The sequence below is a fragment of the Odocoileus virginianus genome, chromosome 26 (assembly GCF_023699985.2).
Source record: "Odocoileus virginianus isolate 20LAN1187 ecotype Illinois chromosome 26, Ovbor_1.2, whole genome shotgun sequence".
NCBI classification, from domain to species: domain Eukaryota; kingdom Metazoa; phylum Chordata; class Mammalia; order Artiodactyla; family Cervidae; genus Odocoileus; species Odocoileus virginianus.
Window position 1 is genome coordinate 47,863,737 of NC_069699.1, and position 19,253 is coordinate 47,882,989.

Genomic DNA, 19,253 nt, shown 5'->3' on the forward strand with positions numbered 1-19,253 from the left:
TTAAGCTAATCTTCTAAGGATGTGTGTTTGCTCTTCAACACTAACTCTAATTAAAGTTGAATTTTAAAATATTTTAGAGCTCTAAATTTTCCTGTGCTATCTTCTATAAAATGTTTCTTTTTACACACAAATATTATGAGCAATATTATAATTTTTCTGTTTTCATTGAAAGGAATAAAATCTTTGAGTTCCCATATTCTTATGGCACTTGCTGGGAGAATTTTGCTTGTTTCTCTATGTTTCACAGCCTGATATAGTTAGAGTGAAAGTCACTCAGTTGTGTCCGACTCTTTGCAACCCCATGGACTATACAGACCATGGAATTCTCCAGCCACAATACTGGAGTGGGTAGCTGTTCCCTTCTTCAGGGGATCTCCCCAACCCAGGGATCGAACCCAGGTCTTGTGCATTGCAGGCAGATTCTTTATTAGCTGAGCCACAGAGAAGCCGAAGAATACTGGAGAGGGTAGCCTATCCCTTCTCCAGAGGATCTTCCTGACTCAGAAATCAAACTGGTGTCTCCTCCATTGTAGGTGGATTCTTTACCAACTGAGCTATAGAAGCTGCCCATTTTTCTTTCTTTAGTACATATTGAAAACATTTAACCATGTAAGTCTGGAAACTTCAGAGATTTAAATGATCCCTTTTAATAGTTTTTTATTGTTATTTCTTCCTATACATATATTTTTCTACCCTTTTTATTTTTGTTATCCTTACATTTCTATTCTTCATCAATTCCTTCAGGCTACAGATGGTTTTCACAGGTTGATTGTTGATTATTTCCCTGAATCACCCACCCACCAGCTACCAAGTTAGAATGACAACCACTTATCATGGAATGAAACCTGAAAGAAGGCTTTTTTTCCCCTCTGGACCATGCCATCACCTTGGGATCTTGTAAAGTTCCCCAATTAGGGATTGAACCCCAGCCCTTGGCAGTGAGAGCACGAAGTCCTAACAATTGGACTGCCAGGGAACTCCTAGCAGAGGCTGTTTTGTGACTGACCTGAGAACTGGTCTATTTCTAATGCTTGGTTTATTCAAATATCCCATAGATACATATCTGTATACTTCCGGATATGTAAAGTGTGTTTTCTGTGCTTTGCTTGGGCATCACCCACGTCTCCCAACTTCATGGAAGTGTTTGAACTCTGCTGTGACTCAGTTTTCCGGTCCTCTTGGCTGTGGTCCAGAGCTTCCTCAGCTGCTGTCTGGTCCAAACAGCCCCCTGTGCATCTTGTACCACTGGTTTCTGTCTGACACACCATCCCCTGTGGGATACCAAACAAGTCGGCTCCCGCCCAAAGCCATCTGCTCTCTTTATTTTCTTAGAAAACACCCATTATTGGACTTTCACCTTTGCTTTATTCGTTTGTTTTCTTATTCCTGAAACAAAAACATGCTGCCCTGATGGCTAGAAACTTATAATTCATTTTCAAAATTCTTGGAGTGTTGGTTTATAAAAATCTACTCATTTCTTTATATTTACTTTGTATGCATACTCTGATTAGACTCTATTAATTCTAAGCATTTTTATATAATTTTGTTTTAAAAGACAATGACATTTCCTTATCACTCATAAGTAAATGCTTTACTTGGTTTCTTTTATTGTTCATTCCTCATTTTTTCTTTCCTCACATAGGCTAGATCAGAAAAATAATTTTTAAAAGTGCAGTGATAATTGCCATTTAAGATTTGTTTCTGCCTAAAAGGTAAATTATCATTTCTATTATCTATATCACAAGATAATATTTCTATTATTATTTCTATTATCACAAGATCCATGTAGTTTGTGAATAAATGCTGTTTATCTCTGGGCTATTATGCTTTTAATATTCAATTGAATATAATTTCCTAACATCTGTTTTGATCTCTTATGATTATTTAATAGTGAAATTTAAAGTAAATTCACTCATTTAATACTGAAATGGGTTATATTATAAACCTTGAATATACAAGATAAATAAAAAACAATGGTAATAGAAGAAATAGAATAGTTAACAAAATAAAGAATTAAGAAGTATTTCCTTAAAAAAAAAGTATTTCCTTATATTTATAAAAAACTGACATATAAAAAATGAGGTATTTCATTTAGAATAAAATATGTTAATTTGATAGCTTGATCATAACTTTCTGTGTATGTAAATACTAAAAAATACTCTTCTTACACCATACTTAAAACTGAGCTTAAATATTTAAATAAAAGGTATGTGAAGTAGAAATATCCAGATAGCTTAAATATTTAAATTAAAAAAATAAAGCAATATAATTTGGAAAAAAATATCTACACAACTACATCTAAAATTTAGGGGCGGGATAACTACATCAAACAAGACAGGAAAGCAGAAACTATGTAATAATAAATGGAATTATTTGATTTAATAAAAGTAAATGCATGTATGATAATACATTCTATAAACACAATTAATACATAAATAATCAATTTAGTAAGAATGTACTCTGCAGATTACAAAATTTGATTAGGTAGATAGTTAGAATAACTTAAGAAATTTTGAGAAAAGGCTAACAGGAAAATGAGGAATGGATGTGAATAGTCAGTGCACAAAAAATATCCCCAAAGACACAAGCTTAAAGAAAAATATTCAAATTCACTTGAGCAAAGAAATTCAAATTAAAACAACGATGCAGTATTACTTTCTACTCATCAAACAGGGGGAAATGAAATTACTAATATTGGTGGAAATTAAGGAGACTGGTATGCTCCTACCTTGCTGATGGAATTCTAACTTGTTTCCATCTACTTGGAAAATCAGTATCATCACCCCTTTCCTTTTTCTCCCTCTTCATTCTCTCCCTCTTTCCCTCCTCTAGAGCAGCATTCACTCTGGTCGATTTATGCTGTAAGAATAAAAGGAGTTTACCACACAGCTGCAACATCTAGGTTCTTATATGTTCAGTAAAAATATAATGAAGCTGATTATATTAGAGGCTGTGGGTGTAAAAGTGAAAGACCAAGAGCCAATAAAAATCTCAGCTCTGCTCCTCATCAGATATGTGAATACTGGCAATTATTTAATCTGATACTATTTCATTTGCCTTATCAGTGAAACAGGATAACATGATACCTAATTCATAGATCTGTTTTTATAATTAAATCAGATTATATGCATAAAGCATTTAAAACAGTACTTAGCTGGGACTTCACTGGTGGTCCAGAGGTTAAGACTTTATGCTTCCAATCGCAGGAAGCACAGGTCCCTTCCATGGTCTGGAAACTAAGATCCTGCAAACTGCATGGTGTGGCAAAAAAAAAAAAAAAAATAGTACCTAGGAAATAGCAATCAAAATATGTGTCCATTATTGTCATCATTTTCTGCATTGACAGAATGATTGGAAACTTTGTGAGTAAACATCAAAAGGGGAATATGTGTGCCATGAAATATGTAGCCACTAAAAAATGACTTAGAACTATACCAGATGAGTTAGTAGGATTTTCATAGTAAATGTGACCCTAAAATATACATAAATGACCATTTTATTTTAAAACACTGTAAAAATTCCTAGTATATATGTATTTTTATACTTAGGGATATGAATACATATGTGTGTGATTATATGTATGCATGTATATAAAATATACAAATAGACAAGAAAATAATTTGCAATTTTTCTGTGTATGTACTGTGCTGTAAGGCCTTACCAGGTGGCGCTGGTAGTAAAGAACCCTCCTGCCAATGCAGGAGACATAAGAGACGCGAGTTCGATCTCTGGGTCAGGAAGATCCTCTGAAGGAAGGCATGGCAGTATTCTTGCCTGGAGAATTCCATGGACAGAGGAGCCTGGTGGACTACAGTCCAAGGGTCACAAAGAGTCAGACACGAGTGAAGCAACTTAGCATGCAGGCACTGCGTTGTAAATATGATTTATGATATATTCCTCTATCGGGAAGAGTTGGCATGGGTAGAATATGCAGATATTAAATAGTGTATTATTCTTAAAGATTTTGGAGTTGGGATAAGCATTGGATTTCATTTGCAATGTAACTGGCGGCAATCTTTTGTTTTCTCTAAAGATAACTCTGAGTATGCATAGAATTGCCATTCCCAGTCACTGACGGAATGGGTTATATTGACTTGATATTGGGGATTTTCTTCTTGTCTCAGACTGGCATTGGACTTTTGGGGAATTTTTTATTCTTTTTTCTTTCTATTTTCACTTCTCATGCTGGAGACAGGGTGAGACCTTCAGACCACATACTCAAACATATATTCTTAGCCAACACTTTAGTCCTTCTCTCTAGGGGGATCCCCCAGACAATGGTATCTTTTGGGTGGAACAATTTTCTGGAAGATGATGGATGTAAATTTTTGTTTTATATTCACAGAGTGGCCCGGGAAGTTTGTCTCTCTTCCACTTGCCTCCTGAGTATCTTCCAGGCCATCACAATCATCCCCAGTAAATCCAGGTGGGCTAAAGTCAAAGCCAGAGTCCCACAGTATATTGGGTCTTTGTGTTTCCTTTGCTGGGTGGTGCTTTTTCTGGGAAACAGTCTGGTTCCTCTGAAAGTGACTGGCCCAAAGAGGATAAGAAACATCACTCTGAGCTATTTTGGATACTGTTCTAGTTCTCCTCGTCATCCCATCAACTCCTCACTCTATGCTCTCATTCATGCCTTCATTGACATGATGTGTGTGGGGCTCTTGGTCTGGACCAGTAGTTCCATGATGCTTTATCTCTATACCCACAGACAGCAAGTCAAATATATTCACAGCTCTAGGTACATCTCCAGGCTCTCTCCAGAGAAAAAGGCTACCCAGAATATTCTGATTCTTGTGTGCACCTTTGTCTTGTTTTTCACACTTACTTCTATCTCCTCGATCTATTTGACTCTGTTTGACATTCCAAGTTGGTGGCTGATGAATGCAAACATATTTCTAGATGCATGTTTCCCAACATTTTGCCCTTTTATGTTCGTTAGTGGTCATATCCATATTTCCAAACTTTGCTTTGTCTTCTGTGAGAGAAATTAAATATTCCATAAATTTCACATAATAATATGAATCTCTTGACTTACATGTAATATGAATTTATTTATTCTTTATATAAAGATGCATGGATATCTATATATATTCACAAATAAATATTTTGACCACTATTAAATGCAAATACTCATGCTGCGAGCACTAGTGCACAAATAAAAAGCACTCACCATTACAGAACTTTAGACCTGGGCTTTCGGGAGGTGATTCTGGAGGCAGAGGGGAAAGGACACGTTTTGGAAGCAATGGGAATGGAAGTTACCTGTTGCTTGCATGGTTTACCTGCTCTGCTGAGTCTCAGGCATCAGCTGAGTTTAGGCAATTGTTACAATACTATCAACATACTTGAGCTAACTGACATTTATAAAACACTCCACCCATCAGAAATAGAGTATATACATTATTTTCAAGGAAACATAAAACATTTAGCAATATGGGCCATCCACTGGTATATAAAACAATTTCCAAGAAACTCAAAAGTATGAAAGTCATACAAAGCATGTTTTCTGACCACACTAGATTTAAACCAGAAATCAATAAGAGAAATATATTTGCAAGCCAAAAGAACATGGATTAAAGAAGAATTTGAAAACTGATGAGTTGAAGAAGAGATTAAAAAGGAAATTAGAAGTTAAATTAAACTGAATGGGGCTTCCCTGGTGGCTCAGTTGTTAAGAAGCTGACTGCCCATGCAGGAGACACAGTTTTGATCCTTGATCCAGGAGGACCGCACATGCCACAGAGCAACTAAGCCCATGCACCACAACTATTGAGCTACAACTACTGAAGCCCCAATGCCTAGAGCTGTGCTCTGCAACAAGAGAAGCCACCACAATGAGAAGTCCACACACTGCAATGAAGAGTAGCCCCCGCTGACTGCAACTAGAGAAGAGCTGCGCAGCAACTAAGATCCAGCACAGCCAAAAATAAATATTTTTTAAAAACCGAATGAAAATGAATATATCTGTGGTAGGCTGATACTCCCCCACCCCCCACGAAGACAGCCGTGTCCTAATCCCTAGAACCTCTAGTCTTGCCTTATTTGGAAAAAAGGATCTTTGTACATGTGATTAATTAAGAATTTTGAGATAAGTGTAGTATACTGGATCATGCAGATGGGCCCTTGTATTAGTTTCTTGGGCTGTTGTAACAAATTACCACAAGTTGCATAGCTTAAACAACAGAAATTTGCCTCAGAGTTCTGGAGGCTCGACATCTTAAATCAAGGTGTTGGGTATAAGACCAATAAACAAAAATCAGTTGTATTTTTTGCATGAATAATGAACAATTTGAAAAGGAAATAAAACAATTCCATTTACTAAAGGCCTATTTATAGCAGTCCCTTTACCCAGTAGATCATGTCCAGCTATTAAGGAAAAAATTACAAGACATAGCAAAATGCAAACCTCCACAATTTGAAGAGAGAGAGAAGGCATCAGAACCACTGTCAGATATGGCAGGGATGTTGGAATTATCAGACCAGGAATTCTATACAACTATGATTGATATGCTAATGGCACCAACAGGCAAAGTAGATTACATGCAAGAACACATAGGCAATGTAAGCAAAGAGGTGGATACTCCAAGAAAGAAATGAAGATAAATGTTAGAGATCAAAAATACTGTAACATAAATGAGGACTACCTCAGTATATTTGACCAGGCTGAGGAAAGACTCTCTGAGCTTGAAGATATCTCAGTAGAAACCTCCAAGACTGAAAAGCAGTCAGAAAAGAGATTAGGGGAGAAAAGAAAAAGAATAGAATATCTAAGAACTGTGGGACAACTACAAAGGGTGTGTTATATGTGCAACGTGAATAACAGAAGGAGAAAAAGAAAGAAACAGAAGAAATATTTGAAGCAATAATGATTGAGAATTTCTTCCAAGTTAATACCAGACACCAAATCACAGATCCAGGAAACTCAGAGAACACCAACCAGGATGAATGACAAAAAAGAAGAAGCAGAAAAAAAACTAAATGTATGCATATCATTTTAAGCTACAGAAAAATCAAAGATTAAAAAATATCCTGAAGAAGCAAGGAAAAAAAGCCTACCTACTGCAGAGCAATGATAAGAATTATATCCAGTTTCTCAGAAACAACACAAATAAAAAGAAAACGGAGTGAAACATTTTAAATGTTGAGAGAGAAAAAAAAAAAAACCCACTAACCTGGAATTTTGCATCCTCCAAAATTGTTCTTCAAAAATGAAGGAGAAATACACATTTTTTTAGGCAAAAATGAGGGGAATTTGTTGCCAGCAGACTTGTCTTGCCAGAAATGTCAAAATAAGTTCTTCAGGGAGAAGGAAAATGATACAAGTCAGAATCTACATAAAGGAAGAAATCAGAGAAGGAATAAGTGAAATTTTATTTTCCTTATTCTTAATTCATGTAACAGATAACAGCCTGTCCAAACTCATAATAGCAATAATGCATCTAATTATTATAACTTATGTATAAGTGAAATGAATGACAGCAATGATACTAGGAAGAGGGAGGAATTAGGAACATTAGGTTACTACATGTACTTGTAGTACCCATGAAGTAGTATACTGTTATTTGAAAGTAGTTGTAAATTTATATTGCAAACACTAGGATGATGAGTAAAAGAAAAATATAATGGTGGAGAGCTCTGACAAAATGTGGCCCAGTGGAGAAGGGAATGGCAAACCACTTCAGTATTCTCGTCTTGAGAACACCATGAACAGTATGAAAAGGCAAAAAGATAGGACACTGAAAGATGAACTCCCCAGGTTGGTAGGTGCCCAATATGCTACTGGAGATCAGTGGAGAAATAACTCCAGAAAGAATGAAGAGACAGAGCCAAAGCAAAAACAACACCCAGTTGTGGATGGGACTGGTGATAGAAGCAAGGTCCGATGCTGTAAAGAGCAATATTGCATAGGAACCTGGAATGTTAGGTCCATGAATCAAGGCAAATTGGAAGTGGTCAAACAGGAGATGGCAAGAGTGAACATCAACTTTTTAGGAATCAGCTAAATAAAATGGACTGGAATGCATGAATTTAACTCAGATGACAATTATATCTACTACTGTGGGCAAGAATCCCTTAGAAGAAATGGATTAGCCCTCATAGTCAACAAAAGAGTACAAAATGCAGTACTTGGATGCATTCTCAAAAACGACAGAATGATCTCTGGTCGTTTCCAAGTTAAACCATTCAATATCACAGTAATCCAAGTCTATGCCCCAACCAGTAATGCTGAAGATGCTGAAATTGAACGGTTCTATGAAGACATACAAGAACTTCTAGAACTAACACCCAAAAAAGATGCCCTTTTCATTATAGGGGACTGGAATGCAAAAGTAGGAAGTCAAGAGATACCTGGAGTAACAGGCCAGTTTGGCCTTGGAGTACAAAAGAAAGCAGGGCAAAGGCCAACAGAGTTTTGCTAAGAGAATGCACTGGTCATAGCAAACACCCTCTTCCAACAACACAAGAGAAGACTCTACACATGGACATCACCATATGGTCAACACCAAAATCAGGTTGATTATATTCTTTGCATCCAAAGATGGAGAAGTTCTTATACAGTCAGCAAAAACAAGACAGGGAACTGACTGTGACTCAGATCATGAACTCCTTATTGCCAAATTCAAACTTAAATTGAAGAAAGTAGGGAAAACTACTAGACCATACAGGTATGACCTAAATCAAATCCCTTACGATTATACAGTGGAAGTGACAAATACATTCAAAGCATTAGATCTGAGAGACAGAGTGCCTGAAGAACTATGGATGGAGGTTTGTGACATTGTATAGGAGGCAGTGATCAAGACCATCCCCAAGAAAAAGAAATACAAAAAGGCAAAATGGTTGCCTGAGGAGGCCCTACAAATAGCTGAGAAAAGAAGAGAAGCTAAAGGCAAGGAAGAAAAGGAAAGATATACCCATCTGAAAGCAGAGTTCCAAAGAATAGCAAGGAGAGATAAGAAAGCCTTCCTCAGTGATCAATGGAAAGAAATAGAGGGAAATAATAGAATGGGAAAGACTAGAGATCTGTTCAAGAAAATTAGAGATACAAAGGGAACATTTCATGCAAAGACAGGTACAATAAAGGACAGAAATGGTATGGACCTAACAGAAGCAGAAGATTTAAGAAGAGGTGGCAAGAATACACAGAAGTACTATATAAAAAAGATCTTTATGACCCAGATAACCAGGATGGTGTGATCACCCACTTAGAGCCAGACATCTTAGAATGTGAAGTCAAGTGGGCCTTAGGAAGCATCACTACGAACAAAGCTATTGGAGCTAATGGAATTCCAGTTGAGCTATTTCAAATTCTAAAAGATGATGTTATGAAAGTGCTGCACTCAATATACCAGCACATTTGGAAAACTCAGCAGTGGCCATAGGACTGGAAAAGGTCAGTTTTCATTCCAATCCCAAAGAAAGGCAATGCCAAATAATGTTCAAACTACCACACAATTGCATTCATCTCACACACTTCCAAAGTAATGCTCAAAATTCTCCAAACAAGGCTTCAACAGTAAATGAACTGTGAACTTCCAGATGTTTAAACTGGATTTAGGAAAGGCCGAGGAACCAGAGATCAAATTGCCAACATCTGTTGGATCATTGAAAAGCAAGATAGTTCCAGAAAAACATTTACTTCTGCTTTATTGACAATACCAAGCCTTTGACTGTGTGGATCACAACAAACTGTGGAAAATTCTTAAAGAGATGGGAATACCAGACCACCTTACCTGCTTCCTGATAAATCTGTATGCAGGTCAAGAAGAAACAGAACTGGACATGAAACAACAGATTAGTTCCAAATCAGGAAAGGAGTACATCAAGACTGTATATTGTCACCCTGCTCACTTAACTTATATGCAGATTACATTATGCAAAATGCTGGGCTGGATGAAGCACAAGCTGGATCAAGATTGCTGGGAGAAATATCAATAACCTCAGATATGCAGATGACACTGCCCTTATGGCAGAAAGCAAAGAAGAACTAAAGAACCTCTTGATGAAAGTGAAAGAGGAGAGTGAAAAAGTTGGCTTAAAACTCAACATTCAGAAAATTAAGATCATAGCACCTGGTCCCATCACTTCATTGCAAATAGATGGGGAAACAATGGAAACAGTGAGAGACTTTATTTTTGGGGGGCTCCAAAATCACTGCAGATGGTGACTGCAGCCATGAAATTAAAAGACGCTTGCACCTTGGAAGAAAAGCTATGACCAACCTAGACAGCATATTAAAAAGCAGAGACATTACTTTGCCAACAAAGGTCCATCAAGTCAAAGCTATGGTTTTTCCAGTAGTCATGTATGGATGTAAGAGTTAGACCATAAAGAAAGATGAGCACTGAAGAATTGATGCTTTTGAACTGTGGTGTTGAAGACTCTTGACAGTCCCTTGGACTGAAAGGAGATCCAACCTGTCCATCCTAAAGAAAATCAGTCCTGAATATTCATTGGAAGGACTGATGCTGAAGCTGAAACTCCAATACTTTGGCCACCTGATGCGAGGAACTGACTCATTTGCAAAGACCCTGATGTTGGGAAAGATTGAAGGCAGGAGGAGATGGGGACGACAGAGGATGAGATGGTTGGATGGCATTACCCATTCGATGGACATGAGTTTGAGTAAACTCCGGGAGTTGGTGATAGAGAGGGAAGCCTGGTGTGCTGCAGTCCACGGAGTTGCAAAAATCGAACACGACTGAGCCACTGAACTGAACTGAACTGAAGGTAAGAAAGAAAACAGAATTATATAAAGTGCCCACTTAAAACCACAAAAGGCAGAAAAAGAGTAAGAGACAAAAATAAGAATAAACAAGAGCAACAAACACTAAGTAAAAAATACGGGAGATATTAATCTAACTATTCAACAATCACTTTAAACATCAACCAACTACTGTACTTCAGAAAAAAAGTATAAGACATTGCTAAGAGAAATAAAAGATGACACCAACAGATGGAAAGCTATACCATGTTCTTGGATTGGAAGAATCAGTATCATCAAAATGACTATGATACCCAAGGCAATCAACAGATTCAATGCAATTCCTATCAAATTCTCAATGGCATTTTTCACAGAACTAGAATGAAAAATCTTAAAATTTGTGTGGAGACACAAAAGACCCCATATAGCCAAAGCAGTCTTGAGAAAGAAAAAAGGAGTTAGAAGAATCAGACTCCCTGACTTCAAACTATACTACAAAGGTATGATCATCAAAACAGTATGGTACTGGCACAAAAACAGAAGTATAGATAAATGGAACAGGCTAGAAAGCCCATAAATAAACCCCATAAACCTATGGTCAATTAATCTATGATGAAGGAGGCAAGACTATACAATGGAAGAAAGACAACCTCTTCAGTAAAAAGTGTTGGCAAAAATGGACAGCTATGTGTTAAGAAATTATATTAGGGCATCTTTAACACCATACCCAAAATAAACTCAAAATAGATTAAAGAGGTAAAAGTAAAACTTGATATTATAAAATTCTTACGTTTAGAGGAAAACATAGGCAGAACCCTCTCTGACATAAATCACAGCAAGATCTTTTTCAATTCATCTCTCAGAGTAATGGAAATAAAAACAAAGGTAAATAAATTGGACCTAATTAAACTCAAAAGCTTTTGCACAAAAAAGGAAACCACAAACAAAACAAAAAGACAACCTGAAGAATCAGAGAAAATATTTGCAAATGATGAGACCAACAAGGGATTAGTCTCCAAATTTACAACCAGCTCATGTGAACTAATACCATCAAAACAAAAAACCCAATAAAAAAATGGGCAGAAGACCTAAATAGACATTTATTTTTTTAAAAAAAGACATACAAATGGCCAAAAGGCACATGAAAAGATGTCTGATATCACTAATTATTAGAGAAATACAAATCAAACTACAGTGAGATAACACCTCACTCCAGTCAGAATAGCCATCATCAAAAAATCCACAGACAATAAATGGTGGAGAGGGTGTGGGGAGAAGCAGACCTTCCTACCCTATTGGTGGGAATGTAAATTGGTACAGCCACTGTGGAGAACAGTATGGATGTTTCTTAAACTAAAAATAGAGCTATTATACGATCTTACAATCCCACTCTGGGGCATATATCCAGAGAAAAACATGGTCCAGAAGGATATATGCCCGCCAATGTTTACAGCAGATCTGTTTACAGTAGCCATGGCATGGAAGCAACCTAAGTGTCCATTGACAGAGGAATGAATAAAGAAGATGTGGTACATATATACCATGGGATTTTATTCAGTCATTAAAAAGAATGAAATACTTCCATTTGCAGCAACATGGATGGACCTAGAGATTGTCACACTGAGTGAAGTCAGTGAGACAAGGACAAATATTGTGTGATATCACTTATATGTAGAATCTAAAAAATGATACAAATGAACTTATTTACAAAGTAGAAACAGACTTACAGACTTAGGGAATGAATTTATGGTTACCAGGGCAAAATGTGGGGGGAAGGATAGTTAGGGAGTTTGGGGCTGACATGCTATGTCAATCCCAAACACTGCTATGTTTAAAACGGATAAACAGCAAGGACCTATTGTATAGCACATGGAACTCTACTCAATGTTATGTGCCAGCCTGGATGGGAGAGGGGTTTGGGAGAGAATGGATACGTGTCTGTTTAGAACTGAGTCCCTTTGCTGTTCACCTGAAACTACCACAACATTGTTAACCTGCTATACCACAACACAAAATAAAAAGTTTAAAGTTTGAAAAATAAATAAATGGATATATATAGCACAGGGAACTCTGGTCAATATTATGTAACAATGTAAATAGGAAAAGAATTTTAAAAAGAATGGATACATGTATATGTATAACTGAGTCTCTTTGCTGTATATGTAAAACTAACAAACATTGTTAATTAACTATACTCCAATATAAAATAAAGTTTTTAAAAATCAATCTAAATGTACTAATTAAAGACAGAGATTGTCAGAGTGGGTCAAAAACAAGGTTAACTAGATGTTGTTTATAAGAAATCACTTTAAATATAAAGACACATATAGGTTAAAAATAAATGGATAGAGAAAGATGTGCCATATTAACAGTAATCGAAAGACAGCAAGAGGCACTATATTAATTTCAGACAGAGCAGACTTCAGAGCAAGTTATCAGGGATAAAGAGGAATATGATGATAAAAAGGGTCAATTCACCAGGAAGACATAACAACCCCTAATGTGTTTGCACCTAACAGAGCCTCACAGTTCTGAGTGTTCTACAGTACTCAAATTGCTCTAAAATTGGAATTAAAAATAGTAAATAATCACAATGAGATATCACTATTCACCTACAAAAATGGCTAAAATGAATGTGACTGAGAACATCAAATATTGAGGAGCAGTTCTCAGGTGGCACTACTGAAAAAGAATCCACCTGCCAATGCAGGTGACATAAGAGATGTGGGTTCGATCCCTGGGTCGGGAAGATCCCCTGGAGGAGGGCATAATAACCTACTCCCGAACTCTTGCCTGGAAAATCTGGACAGAGGAGCCTGGCAGATTATAGTCCATAGGGTTGCACAGAGTCAGACAGGACTGAAGCAACTTAGCATGCATGAGAACATCAAATATTGAGGTGCAGTTTGAATATCCAGCTACGTAGTACACAGTGGCATTGGTAGACAACGTCTTGCTTCTAAGGGATCAATTTAGAGTTTTTCCTATGGATTCTAAGCATTAGTACATGGATGTACAAGAATAGATACTTCTTAATTGCTTATGTATGTGAGACTCTGAAGTGTGGCCACCACGGCCCTGAGTCCTTACCTGGAAGACCACACCACAGGAAAAGAAGTAAATAAGAATATTTATATGGGGAGAAACAGATGGCGGAGGAGTAGGTGGAGGTGGAGTACCCCTCTCTCCACGGATATGGCAAGAATACAGCTTCAGACACAGACGTGCATGCAGAACACCAGCTGAGAGCAGACAGGAGTGCCTGGCCGGTGGGAAGGAATATATACAACCACGCAAAACTCAAGATCAAGCCCTGAGCCTTTGGGGTGGGAGCACTGACTCCAAGACCCTAGACTACCAGAGAACTAACCCTAGGGAGTATCAAACAGTGAGAACTCACACAAAGGAAACCACCTGAATACAAGACCCGGCATCACCCAACCACCAGTAGCACCCTGTGCAGGACGCCTCATCTAAACAACAAACAAAACAAAAGTACAGACCGAATCATCAGCAGACAGGGTTAACACCTCACTCAGCCTTGCCCATCAGAGGAAAAACAAACAAACAATCAAAAACTCCGCACAAATCTCACCCTATACAAAACTTACACAAACCACTGGATCAACTTTGGGAGGGCAGAAACCAAAAGGAAGAAAGAATTCAACTTTTTTCAAGTAAAGAATTAAACTTTCCTTGAAGCCTGAGAAAAGGAGACCTCAAACACAATAAGTTAAAAAGAATAATGAAAAGGCAGAGAAATACTACATAAATGAAGGAACAAACTAGAAACACAGAAGCCCAAACACATGAAGAGGAAATAGGCAAACTACCTGAAAAAGAATTCAGAATAGTTACAGTAAAGATGATCAAAAACCTTGAAAACAAAATGGAGAAAATGCAAGAATCAATTAACAAAGACCTAGAAGAATTAAAGAATAAACATGCAGAGACAAACAACAGAATTACTGAAATTAAAAATACTCTAGAAGGAATCAATAGCAGAATATCTGAAGCAGAAGAACGAATCAGTGAGCTGGATTATAAAATGGTAGAAATAACTTCTGAAGAGCAGAATAAAGTAAAAAGAATGAAAAGAACTGAGGACAGTCTCAGAGACCTCTGGGACAATATCAAATGCACCAACATTCGAATTATAGGGGTCACAGAAGAAGAAGAGAAAAAGAAAATGTGTCAGAAAATTTTTGAAGAGATTATAGTTGAAAATTTCCCCAACATGGAAGAGGAAACAGTCAATCAAGTCCAAGAGTCACAAAGAGTCCCATACAGGATAAACCCAAGGAGAAATACACCAAGAAATATACTAATCAAACTAACAAAGACTAAACACAAAGAAAGAATATTAAAGGCAGCAAGGGAGAAGCAACAACTAACATACAAGGGAAACCCCATTTGCTTAACAGCTGATCTTTAAGCAGAAACTCTGCAGGCCAGAAGGGAATGGCAGGATATGTTTAAAATACTGAAAGGTAAAACTCTACAGCCAAGATTACTGTACCCGGCAAGGATCTCATTCAAAATTGATGGAGAAATAAAAAGTTTTTCAGACAAGCAAAAGTTAAGAGAATTCAGTACCACTAAACCAGCTTTACAACAAATGTTAAAGGCACTTATATAGTCAAGAAATACAGCAGAAGAAAAAAGATCTACAAAATCAACCCCAAACAATTAAGAAAATATCAATAGGAACAAATATGTCAATAATTACTTTAAATGTAAATGGATTAAATGCTCCAACCAAAAGACACAGACTGACTGAATGGATACAAAAACAAGACCCATATATATGCTGTCTGCAAGAAACCCACTTCAGACCTAAAGACACATAATAGACTGAAAGTGAGAGGATGGAAAAACATATTCCATGCAAATGGGATGCAAAAGAAAGCTGGAGTAGCAATTCTCATATCAAACAAAATAGACCTTAAAATAAAAATTACTAGAGATAAGGACACTACAAAATGATCAAGGGATCAATCCAAGAGGAAGACATAATAACTGGAAATATCTATGCACTCAACATAGGAGCACCTCAATACATAAAACAAACACTAACAGACATAAAAGGAGAAACTGACAGTAACACAATAATAGTAGGAGACTTTAACTCCCCACTCACACAAATGGACAGATCATCAAAACAGAAAATTAACAAAGAAACACAAGTCTTAAATGATACATTAGATGAGATGGATCTCATTGATATCTTCAAGACATTCCATCCAAATGCAGAAGAATACACCTTCTTCTCAAGTGCACATGGAACATTCTCCAGGATAGACCACATTTTGGGTCACAAATCAAACCTCAGTAAATTTAAGAAAATTGAAACCAATATCAGTCATCTTCTCCAACCACAACGCTATGAGACTAGATAATCAATTATAAGAAAAAAACTGTAAGAGACACAAACACATGGAGATTATACAACATGTTTCTAAACAACCAACAGGTTACCAAAGAAATCAAAAGGGAAATCAAAAAATTTCGAGAAACAAATGACAATGAAAACACGACAACTCAAAACCTATGGGATGCAGCAAAAGCAGTTCTAAGAGGGAAGTCCTCGTGGCTCAGACAGTAAAGCATCTGCCTGCAATGTGGGAGACCCAGGTTCAATCCCTGGACTGGGAAGATCCCCTGGAGAAGGAAATGGCAAACCACTCCAGTACTCTTGCCTGGAAAATTCCATGGACAGAGGAGCTTTGTGACTACAGTGCGTGGGGTCACAAAGAGTCAGACACGACTGAGCAACTTCACTTCACTTTACTTCACTTAACTTTATACCAATACAATCCTACCCTAAGAAACAGGGAAAACATAAAATACACAACCTAACTTTACACCTAAAACAATGGGAAAAAGAACAAAAAAACACCCCAAAATTAATTGAAGGAAAGAAATGATAAAGATCTGAGCAGAAATAAATGAAAAAGAAATGAAAGAAACAATAGTAAGATTAATTAAACTGAAAGCTGGTTCTTTGAGAAGATAAGCAAAATTGACAAACCTTTGGCCAGACTCATCAAGAAAAAAAGAGAGAAGAATCAAACCAACAAAATTAGAGATGAAAAAGGAGAGGTTACAACAGACAATGCAGAAATACAAAGGATTATAAGACGACTATGAACAACTATATGGCAATAAAATAAACAACATGGAAGAAATGGAAAGAGTCTTAGAAAAGTTCAATCTTCCAAGACTGAACCAGGAAGAAATAGAAATTATGAACAACCCAACTACAAGCACTAGAATTGAAGCTGTGATAAAAAAAAAAATCTCCCAAAAAAACAAAAGCCCAAAACCAAATGGCTTCACAGAAATATTCTACCAAACTTTTAGAGAAGAGCTAATGCCTATCCTTCTAAAATTCTTTCAAAACATTGCAGAGGAAGAAACACTTCCAAACTCATTCTACAAGGCCACTATGACCCTGATACCAAAACCAGACAAAGACAACACAAAAGAAAACTACAGGCCAATATCACTGATGAACATTGATGCAAAAATCCTCAACAAAAATTTAGCAAACAGAATTCAGCAACATATCAAAAAGCTCATACACCCTGATCAAGTTGGGTTTATTCCAGGGATGCAAGGATTCTTCAATATATGCAAATCAATCAATGTGATACACCATATTAACAAATTGAAAGGTAAAAACCATATGATAATCTCAATAGATGCAGAAAAAGCTTTTGACAAAATTCAGCACCCATTTATGATTCAAAATGATAAAAAAATGCATACAGAAGGAACCTAGTTCAACACAGCAAAGGCCATATATGATAAGCCAACAGCAAACATTATTCTCAATGGTGAAAAACTGAAAGCATTCCCCCTAAGATCAGGAACAAGACAAGGGTGTCCACTTTCACCACTATTATTCAACATATTTCTGGGAGTCCAAGCTACAGCAATCAGAGAAGAAAAAGAAATAAAAGGAATCCAGGTCGGACAAGAAAAATTAAGCTCTCACTGTTTGCAGATGACATGATACTGTACATAGAAAACCCTAAAGATAGTATCATAAAGTTACTAGAGCTAATCAATGAATTAAGCACAGTTGCAGGATACAAAATCAAATACACAGAAATCACTTGCATTTCTATATACTAACAATGAAAAATTAGAGAAATTAAGGAATCAATCCTATTCACCATTGAAACAAAAAGAATTAAATATCTAGGAATAAACCTACCTAAGGAGACAAAAGAACTGTACACAGAAAATTATAAGACACAAATTAAAGAAATCAAAGATGACATAAACAGATGGAGAGATATGCCATGTTCCTGGGTAGGAAGAATCAATATTGTAAAAATGACTATACTACCAAATGCAGTCTACAGATTCAATGCTATCCCTATCAAATTACCAATGGCATTTTTCACAGAACTAGAGCAAAAAATTTCACAATTCATATGGACACACAAAAGGCCCCAAGTAGCCAAAGCAATCTTGAGAAAGAAGAATGGAGCTGGAGGAATCAACCTTCCTAACTTCAAATTATACTACAAAGCTACAGTTATCAAGACAGTATAGTACTGGCACAAAACCAGAAATATAGACCAATGGAACAAGACAGAAAGCCCAGAAATAAACCCATGCACCTAAGGGTAACTTATTTTTGACAAAGGAGGCAAGCATATACAATGGGGCAAAGACAGCCTCTTCAATAAATGGTGCTGGGAAAATTGGACAGCTACATGTAAAAGAATGAAGTTAGAACACTTCCTAACACCATACACAAAGATAAACTCAAAGTGGATTAAAGACTTAAATGTTGAGCACCTTTTCATGTGTTTGTTAGCCATCTGTATGTCTTCTTTGGAGAAGTGTCTGTTTAGATCTTTGGCCCATTTTTTGATTGGGTCATTTCTTTTTCTGGAATTGAGTGGCAGGAGTTGCTTGTATATTTTTGAGATTAATCCTTTGTCTGTTTCTTCATTTGCTATTATGTTCTCCCATTCTGAAGGCTGTCTTTTCACATTGCTTATAGTTTCCTTTGTGTGCAAAAGCTTTTAAGTTTAATTAGGTCCCATTTGTTCATTTTTGCTTTTATTTCCAATATTCTGGGAGGTGGCTCATAGAGGATCTTGCTCTGGTTTATGTTGGAGAGTGTTTTGCCTATGATCTCTTCTAGGAGTTTTATAGTTTCTGGTCTTACATTCAGATCTTTAATCCATTTTGAGTTTATTTTTGTGTATGGTGTTAGAAAGTGTTCTAGTTTCATTCTTTTACAATTGGTTGACCAGTTTTCCAAGCACCACTTGTTAAAGAGGTTGTCTTTTTTCCATTGTATATTCTTGCCTCCTTTGTCAAAGATAAGGTGTACATAGGTGTGTGGATTTATCTCTGGGCTTTCTATTTTGTTCCACTGATCTATATTTCTGTCTTTGTGCCAGTACCATACTATCTTGATGACTATAGCTTCGTAGTATAGCCTGAAGTCAGGCAGGTTGATTCCTCCAGTTCCATTTTTCTTTCTCAAGATTGCTTTGGTTATTTGAGGTTTTTTGTATTT

General features: G+C 36.6%; 1 long non-coding RNA gene across 1 annotated transcript; it reads right to left on the minus strand.

Moving 5' to 3' along the window:
• Positions 1 to 3,616: 3,616 nt before the first annotated feature.
• On the minus strand, positions 3,617 to 7,323 carry LOC110152368 (uncharacterized). The gene is made up of 2 exons (XR_002318372.2): positions 7,173 to 7,323; positions 3,617 to 4,975 (listed from the first exon to the last, which is right to left on the minus strand). It is a non-coding gene; the product is annotated as an uncharacterized lncRNA (long non-coding RNA).
• Between the last annotated feature and the right edge of the window lie 11,930 nt (positions 7,324 to 19,253).